This window comes from Pristiophorus japonicus, chromosome 21 (assembly GCF_044704955.1).
Source record: "Pristiophorus japonicus isolate sPriJap1 chromosome 21, sPriJap1.hap1, whole genome shotgun sequence".
NCBI lineage: Eukaryota > Metazoa > Chordata > Chondrichthyes > Pristiophoridae > Pristiophorus > Pristiophorus japonicus.
Genome location: NC_091997.1, coordinates 57,143,757 through 57,159,770, shown reverse-complemented (window position 1 = coordinate 57,159,770; position 16,014 = coordinate 57,143,757). Strand labels below are relative to the sequence as shown.

The window sequence follows — 16,014 nt, the reverse complement described above, 5'->3', positions numbered from 1 at the left end:
GAACAGCTACTGCTCTGGGAATGGCTAGGATCCTGGTCAGGGAGGTGTTCTCCCGATGGGGACTATCACAGTACATGGAGTCTGACCAGGGGAGTCACTTCACCGGGAAGGTGATGCAGGAGACCCTTAAGATGCTTGGCTTCAAAGGGAAATGGCATGTCGCTCACAACCCGCAGTCATCCGGGCCTGTGGAGCATTTAAACCGCACTATAAAAGAAAGGCTGAACAAAGAGACAGGGGACTCATCCAAGGGGTGGGTAGAGGTCCTACCACTGGTCCACATGGGGATCCGGGCCAGCCAGTCAAAGAGCACGGGGTACTTTCCATACGAGCTCATGACCGGCAGAGCCATGCGAACCCCCACCCATGTATTAGCCCCGGTACTCACGGAAGGTCAGCTTAGGAAAGTGAGCCAGGACAGCTTTGTCAGGAATGTGATGGAACACCTTAAACAGATTCATTGGCAGGCTGCTAATAACATGGGAAAACAGCATCGGAGCAACCGACTGCTGCTAGAACCCCGCGAACACCACGAATGGGAGGTAGGGGACCAGGTCATGGTCAGGAACTATGCACGAGTAGGGGTTTTTGAGGCCCGTAGCACATTGTCTACAAGGCAAGCCCCATGGTCTATGCTGTGAAAATGCCCTGCTGTACAAAGTGGTTCCACATAAACCAGTGCAAACTTTTCAACCCCGGAATAGCAGCTAAATGTAAGGGACAGCCAAAAAAAGTGAACCGTGCTAAAGGCAGGGACCCTCAGCCAGCAGCCCCCGATTGTGGAGGTCCCACAGGGGACATGGCAGACCCACAGACTGCACCCAGAAGGGCGGTGGACTGTGTTACTGGAGGGGCTATCCCCCAATCATTTGGGACTCGGACCCCCAGTAGTCAGAACCCTGAGAAGGGCTCTCCGCACGCCACGGCCTAAGACACCATGGTCACCAGCGCCCCAATTTAAGTGGTTCAGCCCCAGGAGAGGGATCAGCTGTGAAGGGGTACCTAGGATCAGGGACCAGCCTGTGAGCAGGGCCCCCAAGCCGGTAATCTTGGGTGACGAGGGACCCCCAGAAGAGATAGTGGTGGACCAGCCACCAATTGGGAGTCCCCAGCCCACAGCCCTCAACCAGGCAGAGCCCCCAGGGGACGAAATGAAGCGTGCAGCCACCCCCAAAGGAGCGGTGTGCTATAGCACCGGAGGGGACATTCCCCCGATAGTGTGGGACTCAGACCCACCTCCGGTCAGGACACTCCGGGTCCTGCGGTACAGGCCGACTTACTGCCGGCCCCACTGGAAACCCAGAGGCCCGAGAAGAAAGGAGAAGAATAGGAATTAACCTGGCCATCCGGAGACCGGTGGCAAATGCACAGAAATAGCATGATACGAGTTAAAGTATGTTTAGTAAGAATCTAGCGTAGTGTAGATTATGCGTGTAATGATTTCAGGTCACTACGACCGAAAAGAAACCACACGTATGGAAGGAGTGAAATGAGTAGAATAGGATAAGAATGTTTAGATGAATATAGAATGTAAGAGTTTCAGCCGACAGCCGGTGACTAAATAGTGACATATGTACTAGTTATTGGGGAAAAGGAAAAAGACCCCATCTTGTCGGCAGTAAAAGAAGCACTGCAAGAATGATAGGGGTAAGATGATACAAAGTTAAAAACAGACATCCATTCCTACGGGAACTGGAAAAGACAGCCAGTCGATTAAAGACTGAATTGTGTTCTCCGAGAAGAAATGAGCCAAATTAGAATTCGATCACCTTTTGTCAAGCCAGAGAGCTTTTCTCAGGGCGGACAATCTGTTTTATGTGCCCCTACGGAAGGAGAACAACATGAGAAGGGTCCTGTTCCTGCTCGCCTTGATAAAGATGAGCAGCGGCGGCCGAGGAGACATGGAAAAATCCCTCATTTATGGGTGCTCGGGAGAGAGAGCACCGATCGTGACTACAGGGGGTGGCACACTGGGTGTGGAAGAGCTCGCCATTTATCCACAAAGGGAGGTGGCCAGGGTGGCTGGGGTCTAATTCCACCCGCTACTCCATCCAGGAAGGGTTTACCTATGGGGAGGCGTCCGTTCCATTCCCCAGGATACAGGTTGTTGCTGCGCAGGTTAGTGTTACGGAGGGAAAACATGTATGTTTGACTTGTAAAGGGCAGATTTCCCTGGGTAGATGGTGGTGGCTCAGGAAGCTGAGCAAGGACACGGGAGACCAGGAATCTGACTGGGAATGACTTGGTAATGATCCGTACCGTACCATCACGGGAACACGGGGAGGAGTGAAGGTGTGTTGGGACAAGTGGTGGAAGTCTGAACAGGGAATTTACATCTGCATTGGGGATCAGAGGAGACCTGTCCCGCAGGCATATCAATCGCCTTCACCAGGCAATGGCAAGCTGACGGGGAAGGGATGGGTTGGGATTCCAGCCTACACGGGTGCACGGTCCCACACTCCCCACTCCCAATTAACGGCACCGAACTAAGAGCACACATTAAGAAACCCCTGTCCACAACCCTGCCAGTGCGAACAATAATAGAAAACTGTCCTACCCCCAACAAGGGACCAGGAAACGGATTAGTATTGGTACTGACCGAAAAGGTGTTATACCAGGGGGTACACTACGCAGTAGCTTCAGTTATTTTAAACCTTACCGAGGTGCACTTAGTTGCATGGTGCCCGAAGGAAACAGAACAGCTGTACCAGGCCCTATTCAGAGAAATGTTCAAGAAATTTTACAAGTTAGACTTTGGGAATGTAGACAAAGCAGATTTATATAGCCTACACGCTAGGGACACCACGGGCATGGGGAGACCTAGAAGCGGAACCTTGAATGACATTTTTACTGCATATAATACAGGGTCCTCTGTGATAAATAGCCTGGACGATATACAACTGCAAACGCAGATAAATGGTCTAAAGAACCAACTGAGAAAGATGCTGAAAGAGAAAAACACAGTTGTAGGCTCAGAGCTACACGAGGACCAGGCTATGATGGTCCATTTAAAAGAAATTGTGGCTGAGCTGGAAAAACACTCATACGGGAGGATAGAAACGCTTCCGACCAGGCTGCACAGAACAAGGTGTGCATGGTTGCTGGGCGAGGGCCGCAACAACCTGGAGGATTTAAAACAAGGTTTGGTCCCCTCCTGGATCAGTAACAAGCACCTGGCAGCCCTCCACCTGTACAGTAATTCACTAAGCCCGTGCCAGCTTCATTTAGCCTCTGAAGCCTACCCTGTCCCAGTAGATTGCGGGCGTTCTAATCACACCATCATGGGGATAGTACTAAGGTTGCCGGTCATGGGTGGGACAGCCTGACCCGCACCAGTATACAGGGTGGAGAACATTGGAGTCATTCAAGAAGATGCGCTATGATGAGTACTGACCTCTCCGGGTGCCGGAGCCGGGGTGCACGTATAATACTTTGTCCCCAGCATTTGAACGCCTATGTTAAACCACAGTGCGGGTTTAAAGCTGCTGGCGCACAGCCCATTAACTGTACCATGGAGCTCATGGCACAAGACCAGGTCCCTCCACAGGTAACATACACAGGGGCTGGGACATATTGTGTCATCACCAGTGCGCCCCATTACCAGCATGGACAACATTTCTGGTGTCCGGTCAGTGACAGCATATTACCATGTTTGATTTGTTTTCATTTTCACCTGCTGTAAAAGCGCAGAAATCGAGTGTTGTAAGAATGTTACTTAAAAAATGTGTTTGACTATGTACCTTTATCTTTACTGTAAAAACGGAGAAATGGAGAGGTGTCGGGCCCCCTCTAGGCTGTAACAGAATTTGAATGACTGTATTTGCCTGTAAACTGCATGCATTTCAAAGGGGAATGCACATTAAAGTTTTAGATAAGTAAATACAGGGGGAGATCAGGAATTTTGCTCACCTAGCATGACACTCAAGTGTGTAGAGTGACACAGGGAGGACTGAAGGGTTGCAAAATTCATGGGAGAACTCCCCCAGTGTTTGGACTCATTGGAAAGGAAATTTAATTTGGAACTATCTACCAGAAAGTTTGAGATCCTAAAGTGCACATGGAAGAAACTACAAACTTTAATCGAATTTGGGATTTTACAAGGCAGATTGAGTCTGTGTGGGCAGGGCTAAGAACTAAAGGAACCATCCTTCAAAGAAGCCAGTTTTGACTATTGAAGCTGTCTGGGGTATTGAAGCTAAAGCAAATTGTCTGGAGAATTGTGGATACTCGAAAACCCTTCTCCCCAGGAGACTTTAACATAGCAACAATTAACCCAGAGATAGCTAACCATCATCCTGATCTGGAAAACCATTCCAGCACATTCATAATAACAATGGCACATCCAGCCCACATGGAAAACCCAAGCACAGACAGACGCTGCAAATACCAAAGCTAATATTCCCATCAAGAAAACAGATTTAAAAGATCGACACATCCGAGACAGGTTAACATTTAATGGGCCCGCCTAAATATGACAAAGAAATATCAAGCCCGCCAAAATTAAACAAAGAATCAGGGGCTGATTTGGTGTGAAGGTTAGAATAGCTCCAAAGGTATAACTGGGCTCTGCTTTAACAAAGGGTATGCTTGTGCTTCAGAAGACACTGCTAGGGACGCTTAGCAGAAGGTATGCACACAGCAGCCTAGAGCATCAAGAAGGGAGAGAGACCACCGCAGCAGTTTTAACTTCTCCAGCCTCAACGTCCTGAAATTGGAAAAGGAAGGAAGAACATCACCATCGCGGCAGCAACCGACCACAGCCAACATTGTACCACCAAAAATACCACGATCGACCAACTTCGAAACAAAACTCCGCAAGGAAGAAACTGAAGAGTCGAAAGTTTCCACTCTACAACCTAGGCCTGACGACCAACAGGTGAAAACATTACCTAAAGTGACTTTGAACCTATTTCTAACGAAAGAAAGTGCGTACTCACCCCATAAATCCAAAACACACCTTACCGCATCAGTGGACCCCACCCAACTGAAGATTGCGCAGTAAGATGTCTTCTCTGACATTCAGGGTACAGCAAGCAGAACTACAGAATCCAGCGAACCCTGAAATCGCAAACCATCACTAACTACTAGTAAAGGATTGGTGAGCATAGTCCTTCTTTGCCCTGGAGTTTAACCTAGTCAGTATTGGGCATTGGGAAGTGGGAGGTGTATTATTCAGTGTAACCCCTTTGAATGTGTGATTTACTGTTCTTTACTTGAGTGATTATAAGTTTGACATTGTATTTTCTTGTCTTTAATAAAATCTAAGTTCTTTTGCACCAAACCAGTTGTCTCTTGCACTTTATCACATCCCCCAAATAAATCCAGAGTCTAGAACCCAGGGAGTGCTGCACCCCCATTGCTGACCACATGAGAGCCAGCAGCGACATCTTGCTTCTGGCTCGGAGCACGTTCCCACCTCAGGACTGTCCTCTCATGTATCCGTCCAAGCAGCGATTTGGCCGTCAACCCCCCACTCCAGCCTCCGCCACTGAAGCATCATCTGAGGAGCTCCTCGGCCAGACAGCTTGGAGTCAGGAGGGGAAGGGGTAGAGGTGGGGAGGAGAAGCAGAGAGGAGAAGCCGGGGGGGGAGGGGGGGGGTGTTGGTGGTAGGGGGAGGATTGGTTTGTACAGAAATACTTATGATTTCAAACTAATGTTCAGTTTAAATGTTTTTTATTTAACAAAACCTTGTAGCGCTTTGACTCAGATAGCTGCACCATTACACGCTGGTGATTCCTTAACATCAAAAGGTATAATTACACTTAACTTCAATCAATTTAAACTTTAACTGTCACCAAGGTGATGCCCACCATTGATGTATCACCTGCACACCCAGCAGTGTGTCAGCCTTGCAAATAACACCAAAGTACTTTCAGGCAAAGCGATCATTGATGAGCTCCTGATGTAAGGTTCTTGCAGCTATCATGTCACCACGGGCCCTTTCATGCAGTCTACAGGGGGGTGGGGGCATGGCTTCAATGTCAGCCTGATTGTCTGGCCCGATGTCAGCGTCCGCCTCCTCGTCCTCCTCTTCCTCTCTCTGGTGAGGTGGACTGTCAGACTCATCAGGCAATTCTTGTCCCCTCCCGATAGCCAAGTTGTGCAGTATGGAGCACACCACCACAAATTGAGCTACCTGCTCAGGTTGGTATTGGAGCTCACCTCCTGAGTGCACCAGGCATCTAAAGCGCTGCTTCAGCATGCCAATGGTTTTCTCCATGATACTGTGAGTTGCTCTGTGCATCTCGGCTTCAGTGTGGGTGTCACGCAGGGGGGTCATCAGCCAGGTGGTGAGGCCATATCGTTTCTCACCAAGCATCCAGCATTGACCTTGTGGCTGATTGTTAAACAAGTCAGATACAGTCCTCTCATGCACGATGTGAGCATCATGGATGCTGCCCGGAAATTGAGCATTCACTGCCAGTATAATTTGCTGGTGGTTGACAACCAGTTGGACATTCAGGGAGTGGATCCTGAAAAGCTCTGCATCCTGAAAAGGTGCTCGTGTCGCAATGTGCGTACAGTCTATTGCTCCCTGCACCTTGGGGAAGTTTGCAATTCTGGAGAATCCTAGAGCCCTCTCACTCTGTGCCTCCCTGGTCATAGGGAAGCTGATCAAGTCCCTCCTGTGTGTGTACAGGGCTTCAGTGACCTGTCTAATGCAGCGATGTGTGGCATGCTGAGACAGACCGCAAATGTCTCCAGCTGTGGCCTGAAAAGAACGACAGTGCTGCAGTGACTTTGACCTCGATGGACAGTGCAGTTCTGATGTTGCTGGCAGGCTGCAGATCTGTCCTTATCAGCTGACATACCTCAGTGATACCCTCTTTGTGGAAGTGCAGTCTCCGAAGTCAAGTGGTGTCGGGCAAGTCGAGGTAAGAATGCTTCTCCCTGTACTTGCGGGGGGTGTAACGTCTGGTCCCCCTCATCTGTCATGTCTTACATTGGGCACATAATGAAGTGGAGCGTACCATCAGTGATCTCGAGTCTGCTGCATCTAATTGGTCACCAAGAGAGGATGAGAAAGGACATGCCTCATTGCAGTAGCTCTCTGTTTTCCACCGGTTGGTCACAAACAAGGAATGTCCCAACAAAGACACCTATTCAGTTCCAATCGGTCACAGTGTGGTCAAGATGTTTTTACAGATATTCACATCAACTCCAACGACCTGCAGAGTACAGCCGAACTCCCCCGAGGTTGAAGCACGGCAGCCTTTTAAAGGACGTGACATGTGATGTAGAACGGCGTGTCCATAACACTGTGATTACTTCCGGTCAGTTCCACTTTTTGTGGACGTTTTTTTTGGGTGAGCGATATTGCGGGTCATATGTATGAGGTGGTGAAATTGATGCTGGGTGATCTCATGGCAGCTAGTTTCGGTAAATATGCTCTTTGCAACAAAAACAAGTGGGCGGGCGGTATTATTGAATCTCGGTGTTAAATCAGTGCGGAAACTAATACTGGGCGATATTATGGGTGTTGATTTCGCCCATTCTGATGATTTTGGCCCAAAAATGAGGGTGGGCGGTAATATTTTTTCCTGGCGTTAAGCACATGGGGAAAGTAATGCTCGGCAATAAGTTTCCTAGAAAATGCCTGTCAGTTTCCATTTTGTGCCAAAATGGGCGATATATGTACGTTATACATCATTTCAGCAGTAAAATGGGTGTTAAGTGGACATTATGCAGGCAAAGAAAGTGGAGGTGCTAGCCCATTACCTCGGTTTATAAATGAACCCTTCTGAGGCTCCTCTGCATCCTCTTGGAGGTTGCCTCTCACTTGGGTCAATGCTTTGTTACAGAACCTGTAAGGTATGGCTTCCTGGTCTCTCATCTTCAGCTTGTAGCTTATTTGTAGACAACCATGGCCCCCTTGGCCAGACAGAGACAGCCCTGGTCTTTGGTTTTCAGCCTCCCTGCAAGCTTTCTTTGTTCAGTACTCAGTGAGAGCTTTAAAAAGAATGACCATTCTAACTGTGAGGAAATCCTACTTTGATCAGCATTTGCTTTACTTTTATTTTTCATGCCTCTGACAGGAAGCAGTGCGTTTAACTCTATACTGATTATTTCACAGTTGGTTTCTTCATGGAGAATGTGTCACAGCCTTGATGGTTTAAACAGTTCTCTCAATCTCCTGATCCACAATAGCCATTTCATGTTACATAAAAACATGGAAAATAGGGGCAGGAGTAGGCCATTCAGCCCTTCGAGCCTTCACCGCCATTCAATAAGATCATGGCTGATCATTCCCTCAGTGCCTCTTTCCTGCTTTCTCTCCATACCCCTTGATCCCTTTAGCCGTAAGGGCCATATCTAACTCCCTCTTGAATATATCCAATGAATTGGCATCACCAACTCTCTGCGGCAGGGAATTCCACAGGTTGACAACTCTGAGTGTAGAAGTTTCTCTTCATCTCAGTCCTAAATGGCTTACCCCTTATCCTTAGACTGTGCCCCTTGGTTCTGGACTTCCCCAACATCGGGAACATTCTTCCCACATCTAACCTGTCCAATCCCGTCAGAATTTTATATGTTTCTATGAGATCCCCTTTGATCCTTCTAAACTCCAGTGAATAAAGGCCCAGTTGATCCAGTCTTTCCTCATACGTCAGTCCAGCCATCCCGGGAATCAGTCTGGTGAACCTTCGCTGCACTCCCTCAATAGCAAGGAAGTCCTTCCTCATTAGGAGACCAAAACTGAACACAATATTCCAGGTGAGGCCTCACTAAGACCCTGTACAACTGCAGTAAGACCTCCCTGTTCCTATACTCAAATCCCCTAGCTATGAAGACCAACATTTGCCTTCTTCACCACCTGCTGTACCTGCATGCCAACTTTCAATGACTGATGAACCATGACAGCCAGGCCTTGTTGCACCTCCCCTTTTCCTAATCTGCCGCAATTCAGATAATATTCTGCCTTCGTGTTTTTGCCCCCAAAGTGGATAACCTCACATTTATCCACATTATACTGCATCTGCCATGCATTTGCCCATTCACCTAACCTGTCCAATTCACCCTGCAGCCTCTTAGCGTCCTCCTCACAGCTCACACTGCCACCCAGTTTAGTGTCATCTGCAAACTTGGAGATATTACACTCAATTCCTTCTTCTAAATCATTAATATATACTGTAAAGAGCTGGGGTCCCAGCACTGAGCCCTGCAGCACTCCACTAGTCACTGTCTGCCATTCTGAAAAGGACCCATTTATCCCGACTCTCTGCTTTCTGCCTGCCAACCAGTTCTCTATCCATGTCAGTACATTACCCCCAATACCATGTGTTTTGATTTTGCACACCAATCTCTTCTGTGGGACCTTGTCAAAAGCCTTTTGAAAGTCCTAATACACCACATCTACTGGTTCTCCCTTGTCCACTCTACTAGTTACATCCTCAAAAAATTTCAGAAGATTTGTCAAGCAAGATTTCCCTTTCATAAATCCATGCTGACTTGGACCGATCCTCTCACTGCTTTCCAGATGCACTGCTATTTCATCCTTAATAATTGATTCCAACATTTTCCCCACTACTGATGTCAGGCTAACCGGTCTATAATTACCTGTTTTCTCTCTCCCTCCTTTCTTAAAAAGTGGTGTTACATTAGCTACCCTCCAGTCCATAGGAACTGATCCAGAGTCGATAGACTGTTGGAAAATGATCACCAATGCATCCACTATTTCTCAGGCCACTTCCTTAAGTACTCTGGGATGCAGACTGTCAGGCTGCGGGGATTTATCGGCCTTCAATCCCATCAATTTCCCTAACAGAATTTCCCACCTAATAAGGATATCCTTCAGTTCCTCCTTCTCACTAGACCCTCTGTCCCCTAGTACTTCCGGAAGGTTATTTGTGTCTTCCTTCGTGAAGATAGAACCAAAGTACTTGTTCAACTGGTCTGCCATTTCTTTGTTCCCCGTTATAAATTCACCTGAACCGACTGCAAGGCACCTACGTTTGTCTTTACTAATCTTTTTCTCTTCACATATCTATAAAAGCTTTTGCAGTCAGTTTTTATATTCTCGGCAAGCTTCCTCTTGTACTCTATTTTCCCCCTCTTAATTAAACCCTTTGTCCTCCTCTGCTGAATTCTAAATTTCTCCCAGTCCTCAGGTTTGCTGCTTTTTCTGGCCAATTTATATGCCTCTTTCTTGGATTTAGCACTATCCTTAATTTCCCTTGTTAGCCACGGTTGAGCCACCTTCCCCGTTTTATTTTTATACCAGATAGGGATGTACAATTGTTGAAGTTCATCCATGTGATCTTTAAATGTTTGCCATTGCCTATCCACCATCAACCCTTTAAGTATCATTTGCCAGTCAATTCTGGCCGATTCACACCTCATACCATCAAAGTTACCTTTCCTTAAGTTCAGGACCCTATTTTCTGAATTAACTGTGTCACTCTCCATCTTAATAAAGAATTCTCCTATATTATGGTCACTCTTCCCCAAGGGCCTCACACAACAAAATTGCTAATTAGTCCTTTCTCATTACACATCACCCAGTCTAGGATGGCCAGCTCTCTAGTTGGTTCCTCGACATATTGGTCTAGAAAACCATCCCTAATACACTCCAGGAAATCCTTCTCCACCGCATTGCTACCAGTTTGGTTAGCCCAATCAATATGTCGGTTGAAGTCACCCATGATAACTGCTATACCTTTATTGCAGTTATTTCTTGTTTGATGTTGTCCCCAACCCCACTATTACTGTTTGGTGGTCTGTACACAACTCCCAGTAGCGTTTTTTGCCCTTTGGTATTCCGCAGCTCCACCCATACCGATTCCACATCATCCCAAGCTAATGTCCTTCCTTACTATTGCGTTAATTTCCTCTTTAACCAGCAATGCCACCCTACCTCCTTTTCCTTTCTGTCTATCCTTCCTAAATGTGAACACCCGTGGATGTTGAGTTTCCAGCCTTGGTCACCCTGAAACCATGACTCCGTGATGCCAATTACATCATAACCGTTAACTGCTATCTGCGCAGTTAATTTGTCCACCTTATTCCGAATACCCCTCACATTGAGGCACAGAGCCTTCAGGCTTGTCTTTCTAACACACTTTGCCCCTTCAGAATTTTGCTGTAACGTGGCCCTTTTTGCTTTTTGCCTTAGGTTTCTCTGCCCTCCACTTTTACTTTTCTTCTTTCTGTCTTTTGCTTCTGCCACCATTTTTCTTCCCTCTGTCTCCCTGCATAGGTTCCCATCCCCCTGCCATGTTAGTTTAACTCCTCCCCAACAGCACTAGCAAACACTCCCCCTAGGACATTGGTTCCGGTCCTGCCCAGGTGCAGACCGTCCGGTTTGTACTGGTCCCACCTCCCCCAGAACCGGTTCCAATGTCCCAGAAATTTGAATCCCTCCCTTCTGCATCACTCCTCAAGCCACGTATTCGTCTGAGCTATCCTGCGATTCCTACTTTGACTAGCACGTGGCACTGGTAGCAATCCTGAGATTACTACTTTTGAGGTCCTACTTTTTAAATTTAGCTCCTAGCTCCCTAAATTCGTCTCGGAGGACCTCATCCCATTTTTTACCTATATCGTTGGCACCTATATGCACCATGACAACTGGCTGTTCACCCTCCCTTTTCAAAATGTGCTGCACCCGCTCTGAGACATCCTTGACCCTTGCACCAGGGAGGTAACATACCATGCTGCAGTCTCGGTTGCGGCCGCAGAAACGTCTATGTATTCCCCTTACAATAGAATCCACTACCACTATAGCTCTCCCACTCTTTTTCCGGCCTCCTGTGCAGCAGAGCTATCCACGGTGCCATGAACTTGGCTGCTGCTGCTCTCCCCTGATGAGTCATCCCCCTCAACAGTACACAAAGCGGTGCGTCTATTTTGCAGGGGTTGACCGCAGGGGACCCCTGCACTACCTTCCTTGCACTGCTCTTCCTGTTGGTCACCCATTCCCTATCTGGCTGTGTACCCTTTACCTGCGGTAGGAGCAACTCACTAAACGTGCTATTCACATCATTCTCAGCATCGTGGATGCTCCAGAGTATCCACCCACAGCTCCAGTGCCGCAATGCGGTCTGTCAGGAGTTGCAGGCGGATGCACTTCCCGCACATGGAGTTGTCAGGGACACTGAAAGCGTCCCTGACTTCCCACATAGTACAGGAGAAGCATAACACGTGTCCGAGCTCTCCTGCCATGATTTAACCCCTAGATTAACTTAATTTGGCAACAACAATGCTAAAAGGTTACTTACTTATAAAGAAAATAAAAATAAAAACTACTTACCAATCACCAGCCAATTACTCTCCATCCCCCCTAATCCCTTTAGCCGTAAGGGCCATATCTAACTCCCTCTTGAATATATCTAACGAACTGGCCTCAACAACTCTCTGCAGTAGAGAATTCCACAGTTGTGCTGCTGTCAATAACTGAGCATGTCTGAGATCCATTCGTGCACCCCACCCCCCACCCCCCCATCCCAATATCATGCCACGTGTGACATCTGATCCAAGCCATTCCCGGGGTTTCAAGTGATCTGAGCAAAAGATTGTGGGGTGTCTGGAGATCTTTGCCCATCTCTCTGTGCACGGTCCCGGTGTGTCGGGGAGGGGAGGAACCGGGCGATCGCGGTGTGTGGGGGCGGGCAATCGCAGTGTCGGGGAGGGGAGGGGCTGGGCGATCGTGGTGTCGGGGAGGGGAGTGACCAGGCGATCAATCTCAGTTTATTATTGTTCAGTGTGGGCAATGACACAAACATCACCAATAGGAAGCTGATGGATTTACTGCACTTCCCAGACTGTAACTGGAATTTACTTTAACAGCAGATTGCACCAGGTGATTTATGCTAATTCACCCAAGAACAAAGATTCAAGAAAAAAATCCCATTTAATGGTGTAATTTGCCTGTTTTCATCTTACATCCTCACTCACTCCCTTTCCTTTAATGTTATACAATATTCTCCATTTCACTCATGAGCCCCAGAGGAACTTTACTGTCCAATACAATATTATCATAATATATTTAAAACATAGATCAAACATTCCCTATTGATCCACGTTTTAACCAATTTTCTTTGTTAAATTTTATTTAACTAAACATCTTCTTGAACCTTTTGTTCTCCAAAATATGCCAGGGAACAATTCAGTCTGCAAGATGAAGGATTAGTTACCTTTAACACAACAGTCTCACCCCAAAAATTCTTTCTGACTATATACTTTGGACGGAACCACATACACTAGACTTTTTCAAAATTGAAACTTGATTACCCCCTTAATTTTATGCTAAATTTCCCTTCCCATGTGCTTAAACAGCAACTCTTATCAGATTATATAATCAATTTTAATTTCATGAATTGTGCCCAGACTTTGTGTATTGACAAAGAAGACCAAAGTAACAATTGCATTTGGATGCAAGTAATTTATCTTCCCCTTCGAGCAATGTGTCCTGGACAATTGGATTACGTAGGATTGGAGGATTCCATCGGATTCCATGCGATTACAGAGGATTCCATAGGACTACATAGGATATATTTCCAGCTGGAGATATATCACCAACGATGTCTCCACAAGATCCTGCAAATCCCCTGAGAGGACAGACGCACCAAAATCAGTGTCCTCGACCAGGCTAACATCCCCAGTATTGAAGCACTGACCACTCTCGATCAGCTTCGCTGGGCAGGCCACATAGTTCACATGCCAGATATGAGACTCCATAAGCAAATGCTTTATGTGGAGCTCCTTCATGGTAAATGAGCCAAAGGAGGACAGCGGAAACGTTATAAGGACACCCTCAAAGCCTCCCTGGTAAAGTGCGACATCACCACTGACACCTGGGCGACCCTGGCCGAAGACCGCCCGAGGTGGAGAAAGTACATCCGGGAGGGCGTTGAGCTCTTTGAGTCCCAACACAAAGAGCATGAAGAGGCCAAGCGCAGGCAGCGGAAGGAGCGCGCGGCAAACCAGCCCCACTGACCCCTTCCCTCGATGAATGTCTGTCCCACCTGTAACAGGGTCTGCGGCTCTCATATCGGACTGCTCAGCCATCAAAGAACTCACTTTGGGAGTGGAAGCAAGTCTTGCTTTATTCTGAGGGACTGCCTATGATGATAGGATTCTGTAGGATTAGAGGATTCCATGGGATTATAGAGGATTCCATAGGACAACACAGGATTTTGTAGGATTAGAGGATTCCACAGAGTTCCATAGGATCACATCTGATCACACAGGTCAGACACAAGCCATTCGGCCCAACCAGTCCATGCCGGTGTTTATGCTCCACTCGAGCCTCCTCCAGTCTTTCCTCATTTAACTCTATCTGCATTACCCTCCGTTTCCTTCTCCCCCATATGCTTATCGAGCCTTTTAAATGCATCGATACTATTCACTTCTTCCACTCCCTGTGGCAGCGACTTCCACATTCTCACCACTCTCTGGGTAAAGAAGTTTCTTCTGAGTTCCCAATTGGATTTCTTGGTGACTATCTTATATTGATGGCCTCTAGTTATGCACTTCCCCACAATTGGAAACATTCTGTATCTGCTCTATCAAAACCTTTTACAATTTTAAAGACCTCTCTATTAGGTCAACAGTCGGACCTTTTTTCAAGAGAAACGAGACCCAGCCAGTCCATCCTTTCCTGATATGCATTTCTGGTATCATCCTTGTAAATCTTCTCTGCACCATCTCTAGTGCTTCTACAGCCTTTTTATCCTTTCAGTGACCAGAACTGTACGCAGTACTCTAAGTGAGGTCTAACCAAGGTTCGATACAGGTTTAGTATAACTTCCCTACTTTTCAATTCTATAACAATTCAATAAGAATCGATCCCAATAATTTAACTCAATAGATTAAAGTCTTAAGTCCAATTTTGTTAGCAGGCTGCGACATTCGATGTCTGCAGATAATGAGATAAATTCTTAAAACTGCTCGGTCTCTTGCTGTGCCATACAACTTATCAAACTGGAGCTGGCATTGCTTAATATGGCAATCTCTGGCTACTGCATAGCCCAGAGACACAAGTCTGTATTTTCTTCAACATACATCAACATTAGAAGCAAGTAAAAACACGGTGGCCTACCTGTGGCAAGCACAAATCTCTAGACTTCTTTTATCCTAATGTAATATTTCTAATCTAAACATTCTACGATGAAAATATTCATGGCCAGTTGGTTGCAAACACCCACTGTTGCTCAGCGAAATCTCTCTCTCTCTGATACCAACCACATTTTCCCCTCTACGGAACGAACTAAACATGTAGCCCTTTCAGAAGCTGAAGTCACCCAGTTCCATATGCCAGCCTCCTCTCATCTTCCATTGAAAGGAAATCGACAGATTATGTCAGGGTTTGAAAGATATTTGCAACAGATTCTAGATGTTGTTAGTCGGGATCTTTCCTTGTTCCATCCACTCGAAGAGTTCAATAACAGATTTTCTCCTGTGAATATAGAGCTGGAGTATTGGGCCATGATATGTTTACTTGTTCATCTTGTTAACTCTGAACTTTTGCTAATTATTTGATGTGATCTGTTTACTTGTTTGCTTTTTGTTAAATACACTTGCGGAGTGGATTCAAATTTAATTTAAAAACAGGTTTGCAGGCATGATGCTCCATTCACCATCGAAGGTGAGAGAGATGCTGTGGGGCACACGCTAAGTCCAGTAGCGGAAAGTGATTAACAGACTGGATTTTGTGTTTAGTGATCCCAGGCATGTTACTGATACCTTCCCTCGATACCAAGGCTAGGAGAGGCACTCTGGAAGGTATGGGGAACTGGGATTTATCCATTTGAGTAACCAAAGGTATGAGAATTGAAATAATATCGTGTCAGAAAGGAGGGAAGGCCCAGAAATGGAAGTCGGGAACAGGACATCAATTAGTCTCCTCTTATCTTGGAGCCATCAAATATTGACACACTATTATTTCAAATATCAAAATATTAAACTCCAGCCCAGTTGTAGGGGTTATTAACATCAGCAGAAACAAATTCCACTGTCAGAATGAACACAATTCAGTCCGGGATGCGATTAACAGCAGCATCGAATCCTTGCAG

The 16,014-nt window shown here is 46.6% G+C and overlaps 1 long non-coding RNA gene across 1 annotated transcript in view; it reads left to right on the top strand.

Annotated features, from left to right (window-relative positions):
• Positions 1-4,662, top strand: part of LOC139233686 (uncharacterized) — a 32,619-nt gene extending 27,957 nt beyond the window's left edge. The window contains exon 3 of the long non-coding RNA XR_011588198.1: positions 4,599-4,662. This is a non-coding gene — a long non-coding RNA (uncharacterized lncRNA). The remainder of the gene's footprint in view (positions 1-4,598) is intronic.
• The last annotated feature ends 11,352 nt before the right edge of the window (positions 4,663-16,014 follow it).